Below are 6,161 nucleotides of genomic sequence, written 5' to 3'. Positions count from 1 at the left end.
CCTCTTGAATGCCCTCCTTACATCATGCTCCAAGATGGTGAACTTGTTTACCTCTCCGGCTCTCTCTGCGTGCACGCTGGTTGTACCGCTAGCGCCGCTAGCGTGGTTAGCTGCAGCCTCGAAACGAGCGTAAATGGTGTTTAGCTTGTCTGCCAGAGAAGCGTCCGCATTCACCATAGTAGAAGATGGTGTTCTATAGTCCGTGATTGTTCTTAGTCCCTGCCACAGGCTCCTAGAGCCACCAGGTTAAAACTGTGACTCTAGTTTCCTCCCGTAGCGCCACTTTGGATCCTTCACCGCTCTGCGAACACTGTAAGATGCAGCCCTGTACTCATCCATGTCCCTGGTGGCGAGTCCCGTGTTGTAGGCAGCGGAGCGGGATCTCAGAGCGTCGCGGATGGTTTTATCCACCCACGGCTTCTGGTTGGGAAACGTTCTGATAGTGAACCGGAGCTCCCTGTTTTTGTCTTTGTTTGTAAACAGCCATGAGGAAGATGGCAGCATGGTCCGATATCCCAAACGGTGCACGTGATTGTGCCTTGCAGCTGTTCTTTAATGCTGTGTAACAGTGGTCCTGTGTCCCTTCGCCCCTAGTGGGGCAGGTGATGTGGTGATGAAAGTTTGGTAGTGCGCGCTTGAGGTTGGCACTGTTAAAATCTCCTACCACAATGAGTGCAGTGTCCCGATGCTGTGTTTGGTGAAGACTTATTGTCTTGTGTAAGTCCCATACTGCAGTGTCCGTGTCCGCTTGAGGTGGAATTAAGTCCATACATCTTTCCTTCCTGAGTCTGGTCCCATAGTTTGTTGTATTACAGGGACAAACGCACACCATTCACCTTCACTGTTGATTTCTGTAAAGCTGCTTTGAGACAATGTCTGTTGTGAAAAGCGCTATACAAATAAACTTGACTTGACTTGACTTGACTATTCTTTATCTTGTTCCCCCTCATCATACTTCATTGTAAAGTGCCATGGGTCTCTTGCATCATGGTTTCCATTCGTGGAATGTTTTCCAGAGATTTCATTGTTCCTTTTCCCAAATTTCTAGCCAGTAGACTCTTGTTCTCTCCATAGCACTGGATACTGGTATAAGATTACATCTATTAGTGTAACACATACTCCTGTGGGTCCACAATATATTTAAGCTCCAAATTTGCATAACATGTCTAGTAGGTTTACTGGCGTGGCTGGCGAGTAGAGTAGAGGAGCTTAAATGCTTGTTTCGGTGATTGTTATCCACTGGGGTTCTGTAAACCGTAAGGTCTGTGTTTTTCCCGAGATGCCTTCTGTTTTTATTGCCTTACGAGTAAGGGTGAGTCTTGAGCCTTTTTTTCCTATCGACGAATACGTTGCCCCAGTGTCCACCAAAAATGGTGCTCTTATGTTGTCTCCAATTACCACCATTAACATTGGCTCTTGTGCTGGATGCAGTGAGGTGGTACACTGCACCAGCTTCCCCTTCAGTTTCTCTGGGCATCTTCATTGGTTTCCTGTGGCTGGCCCCATGGGGCTGCCTCCAGGTGGGACGGGGCCTTGGTTATAGGCTGGTCCCATCCATTGTCCTTCCCAATTGTTCGCTCCTTGGGGGTTTCTTCCCATTCCTCCATGTTGCCTGCCTGTCCCATACCTTGCTGATAGGGGCAATCTTATTTCAGGTGGCCTGTGTTGTTGCAGTTCCAACAGGCTCCTGGTTGTCCTCCTTGGCCCCATTGGCCTCTGGATATGGGTCTCGGCGGTCCACCTCTTCCTCTGCGATTTCCCCAACCTCTCTGTTGGTTGTATTAGGGCCCCATCTGATACTGAGGAGCCATTTAATAATTTCCTGGTGCCATCTTTGGGACTGGAGGTTGATACATTACTTGTGGTTGTGGCTGAACCACTGCGATAGGTTGAGGAACTGCTGGTTGCTGAGTCACCTGGCTGTGCTGCCATCGGCACCATCATTGCTGCTTGAGTCACTGGCTTGTCATCCTTTTTCTTTTCCTCCTGGCTTTTTTGTTTTCTCTGCAGTCTTCCTTGCTCTTTTTCTCTTTATATTGTACTTCTTTTGGGAGAGCTCTCTTCAGCATCATTCTGAACAGCGTGCTGCTGGTTTCTGTTTCATCCCATCTTGATCCCATTTCGTCTCTTCAGGCATTTTGCAGGCTCAGGATGAAGTGAGCTGGTCCTTTATCGTCTTGCAGTTTCATCTTCTCCACCCTTTTTGTCTTTGACCAGCAGCGGGAGCATTTTATGTGTCTAATGGTCCTTGTGCCCCCTTCTCCTTATATTCTTCCACATCATCTTCAAAGGTTCTCAATTCTTCGTCACTGCTGCTTTCGTCCTCACCCAGCTTTTCAGGATGTTGTTTGCTCTGGAGGCATTCTTCATTTTTTTCCCCCCTCTTTCCTTGTCTCTGGTTATTGATCGGGTCTCTATATGGGTTAATGGGAGCAGGGGAGGTCTTTTCTCTGGGTTACCTTTGGTCTCTTGAGGCTTATATGTTCTTTCAGGATCTCCTGTTCCCTTTTTACCTGCTTCACCTGTGTTCTCAGTTTCCACACAGCTTCTCCTTGGGCTTTGTTGTTTTGGTGTCTTCTGCTTACTGCAGCCCTTAGCTCCATCTTCAGTTGGCCCATTCCTTGGGTCATTCTATCCAAGTTTTCCATCATATTCTGGCTTAGTTCCAAGAGTTCTCTTGTTCTTTCATTCTGCCCCGCTCTTTCTCTTTCTGCGATTCTTGCTGGAATTAATCACATTTCTCCTTCTAGGTGCACTACATCTCCCATCTCTCGTTTCCTTTTATTTTCTTCTGGCTTGTCTCAACCGTTCGGCTTGGTAATCCCATTCCAGTTCACCTTGATTGCCCCTTTCTCCTTCCCAGCCCTTGTACACCTCTTTTTTCCCTTTTACTTTCTCCTCGCTCTTTGTCCATTAGGGACCCTGCACTGCCAAAGTATATGGGGGATCCCAGATTTATTTGCACGGGTGATTGTTTTCCGGGTTAGAAACTGAAAAATAAGCTGGCAAGAGAAAGCAGCCGAAAGACAGAAAAGCTACTCCAAGGGAGATTTATTTGCTCTGGATTTATTTGCTCAGGTGATTATTTTACCCGGTAAGACATTCGGTTGCTTTCTCTTGCCAGCTTATTTCTGTCCCTCTTTGTTCGCTCCCTTCTTCTCTGTCTGACTCTTGTTGTCTTCCTTGGTATGGGGTGCTGTGAATGACTTGTTTGCTTCTTGCTCCAGGATCCAGGCCATGTCTTTCAGTCACCTTCTATGCTCCAACTTGGTATGTTGCTGAATCTGAGACATATCCTCCGGTCGTCTTCTCTGCTCCATCCGGGTTTGGCCCTTCTCTGAGGATGTTTCCTCCTACCTCAGGCTCTTCTGCGTAGTTGTTTGCATACCAGTCTTTAAGGGCACCTTCTTCTACTACAAGCTTCTTTTTTCTGACCTTGTCATTGTATGCTGATTTAATAAGTCCCTTCATCATACCTCCCGTCAGCTCTATGGTTATTCGTTCTGGGGCCTCGTCTATTTCTGGCATCGTTGGATACAGTCCTGTCGCATACCTGGGAGGTTTTTCATTGTAAGGGCGTGGTTTTGGCTGCTCCTTACATTTCTTCCATGGTGGGGCAGTCCCTGGGCTGTCCCTGCCATCTTTCTCCCATTGCCTCGCAGTTTTTGCAGTTAATTTCGGCAATTGCACTGCGGTTTTTCCTTTTCTTTTTCCTTTATTGGTTCATCCATCTTTTGCCTTTTTTTTCCCTCTTGCTCAAACCAATTAACGATCTCCTGCTTTTTTCTGACCTTTTCTGCTTTTCTTTCTTCCCTTCCCCCCAGCACTCTATCCAATCTTTCAGCCTTCTGCACTTTTCTTCATTGAATGATCCCTCTTCAGGCCACTGCAATCCTCCCTTTGTCCGGTCATGCCATTTCTTCATGTACTTTTTTTATCTCTTTTTCTGCGTCCTTATGTTGATTTATAATTATGCACACTGGAGTAACCAGTGGAGTGGACTGTTTTTTCTCCTTCATGCACCCTTGTCTCGCCCTTGCTGCGTGGTCCTGGGTTTCTATTTGATTCTACCCAATTTAGTTTTGCGTATATCTTTTTTACCGTTAGGGCACTTCTATATTTTTCCTTCTTAATCCCCCCAACGAGTTTACTTTGTCTATTAGAATTGACGTTGCCGCTCCTCTTTCCCACTGCACCACTCGCGTTTCAACGGTTACTGTTGCCGTCAACCCTGAGCAATAATTATATTGTTCCGGTCTTACCCGAAACACCTCTACTACAGGTTCACTATCTTCGTCCCATGGGTCTTGCGCTAGTTCTGCTAACGGTATTACTGCTTGTCGTGGTTTGGGTGTTTCTAACAGTGTACGCAGCACAGGACTCAATACTGGGGGCCGCCAAAGTCTCCTAATTACCCTTTCCCGAATATCTTCTGGGAATAATCCATCTAATGCCTGTAATTTATCAAATGTTGTTCATTCCCACAATTTATCTGCTATTTCACTCTGTTTGCCACTTCTCTACTCCGTTTATGTCAAAATATGTTCTAATTCCCTTTGTCTCTATCTCTAGCACGCTCATCCACACGTTACCGTATCACACCCTTCACACTCTTTGGCTGATCACTCTAGTCACTTGCAAATTAATTTTTTCTAAGCTTGGCTATTATTCACCAGCACACTTTTCTTCAAGACACTCAAATATCACATATATCAATCACACAGCATTCAGACATTCATTTACGCATTAATAACACATTTGCATTTGCATATTACAATAATATCAATAACAAATTGAAATCTGTATCAATAACACATTAATATTAATCACATATTACTCAATAACACATTTGCATAACACCGGGGGCCCCCCCAACCACTGCTTCCATGTAATTCAAACCACTGCTTCTGTGCAGTACCTGACTATACCGTCAGTCCTGACTGTTTCACCATCAGTATTCTTTTACCTTGTCACTTAATTAATTAACCTTTGCTGTTTTTCACAATCCAAGCCTTTTTTTTTTTTTTTTTTTTTTTTTTTTTTACAATCCAAGCCTGATTTCCACCCAGAAGATCGGGTAGAACAGCAACTACTCCAAAAGAACTGCAAAAACGATCTCCACCAAGGAGAACTGCTGCCCTGACTGCTGGAAATGGCTTCTATTTATTTGCAGGCGCCTCTAGGCGCCTCCCTGCTTAATTTACATACTCATACTCCTAATCCCATTATTTTCAAGGTGCCGGTTTCTTAGGCCCTTCCCACAAATTTTTACTCATCACGTAGTATTTCTCAAATCCCATTATTTCCGGTTTCTCCTGGTTCCTCCCTTTCCTGTCATCATTTCCCCCATGTGATCTCTCTTTTCTATTTCCCATTATTTTCGGGCCCCCTTTGGGCTTTATATTTTAAAAACTGTCCTATTCTCATCATTCTTGTCTTGGCACTTGCTAAAGCAACATCATTTGGATTATCCTTCATTCTTTTGACATTTTCTTCTCATTGATCATGCATAAGTCTCTTCTCTTTTTTTTTTTTTACCTTAATCTATTGTTAATTATTCTTTTTTAAACCTTCATTTGAATCCTTTTATGCGTCTTTTTTTAAAAGTGTAATAATAGTTGATTATACTTCTGCGTGCCTTGCCTTATATGCTTTCTTATTCTTAATTGTGCACTAGTTCAGTACCTAGCATGCTGGACTGGTCTTTCCCCACCATGCTACCTACTGACCTCCTTATCCTTTTTTATCATGTGTTCTAGCTCGTGTTAAGTCTACTAGACACAAGTCCCCAGGCCCTTATCCTAGGGCTCGTCTTCCTGCCCGTCAACACAACCAGATAAACCATCTGCTTGACGATCTGTCCCTTTGCTTGGACAACCTTCGTGGGGACAGTGTTCCTGCTAATCCTCTCCTGCATCCACCCATCACTCCTTTTTCACATGGATTAACCTGAGTTCAATAAATAAACATAGTGGTCTTTTTCTAACTGGTTTCTGTTGTGGTTATTTGTGTGCAAGCAAATTCAAGAAGGTTCAAGAAGGGTCTGGGGTTTATCCTGTAAGCAATTAAGTTAATTAAAACTAGAATAAGTCCATTAGATAATATTTGATTAAATGTTAAATGATAGATATCATTGCAGACATTTTATACTTATAAAAAAA

The 6,161-nt window shown here is 44.1% G+C and overlaps 1 long non-coding RNA gene across 1 annotated transcript; it reads right to left on the bottom strand.

Annotated features, from left to right (window-relative positions):
- Positions 1 to 2,204: 2,204 nt before the first annotated feature.
- Positions 2,205 to 5,028, bottom strand: LOC310741425. The gene is made up of 3 exons (XR_014537944.1): positions 4,924 to 5,028; positions 3,930 to 4,881; positions 2,205 to 3,510 (listed from the first exon to the last, which is right to left on the bottom strand). It is a non-coding gene; the product is annotated as an uncharacterized lncRNA (long non-coding RNA).
- Between the last annotated feature and the right edge of the window lie 1,133 nt (positions 5,029 to 6,161).

The sequence above is a fragment of the Silurus aristotelis genome (assembly GCF_946808225.1).
Source record: "Silurus aristotelis genome assembly, chromosome: 18".
Taxonomy (NCBI): Eukaryota; Metazoa; Chordata; class Actinopteri; order Siluriformes; family Siluridae; genus Silurus; species Silurus aristotelis.
Note: the sequence above shows the minus strand (reverse complement) of the source record. Positions and strands in the feature narration are given on the sequence as shown.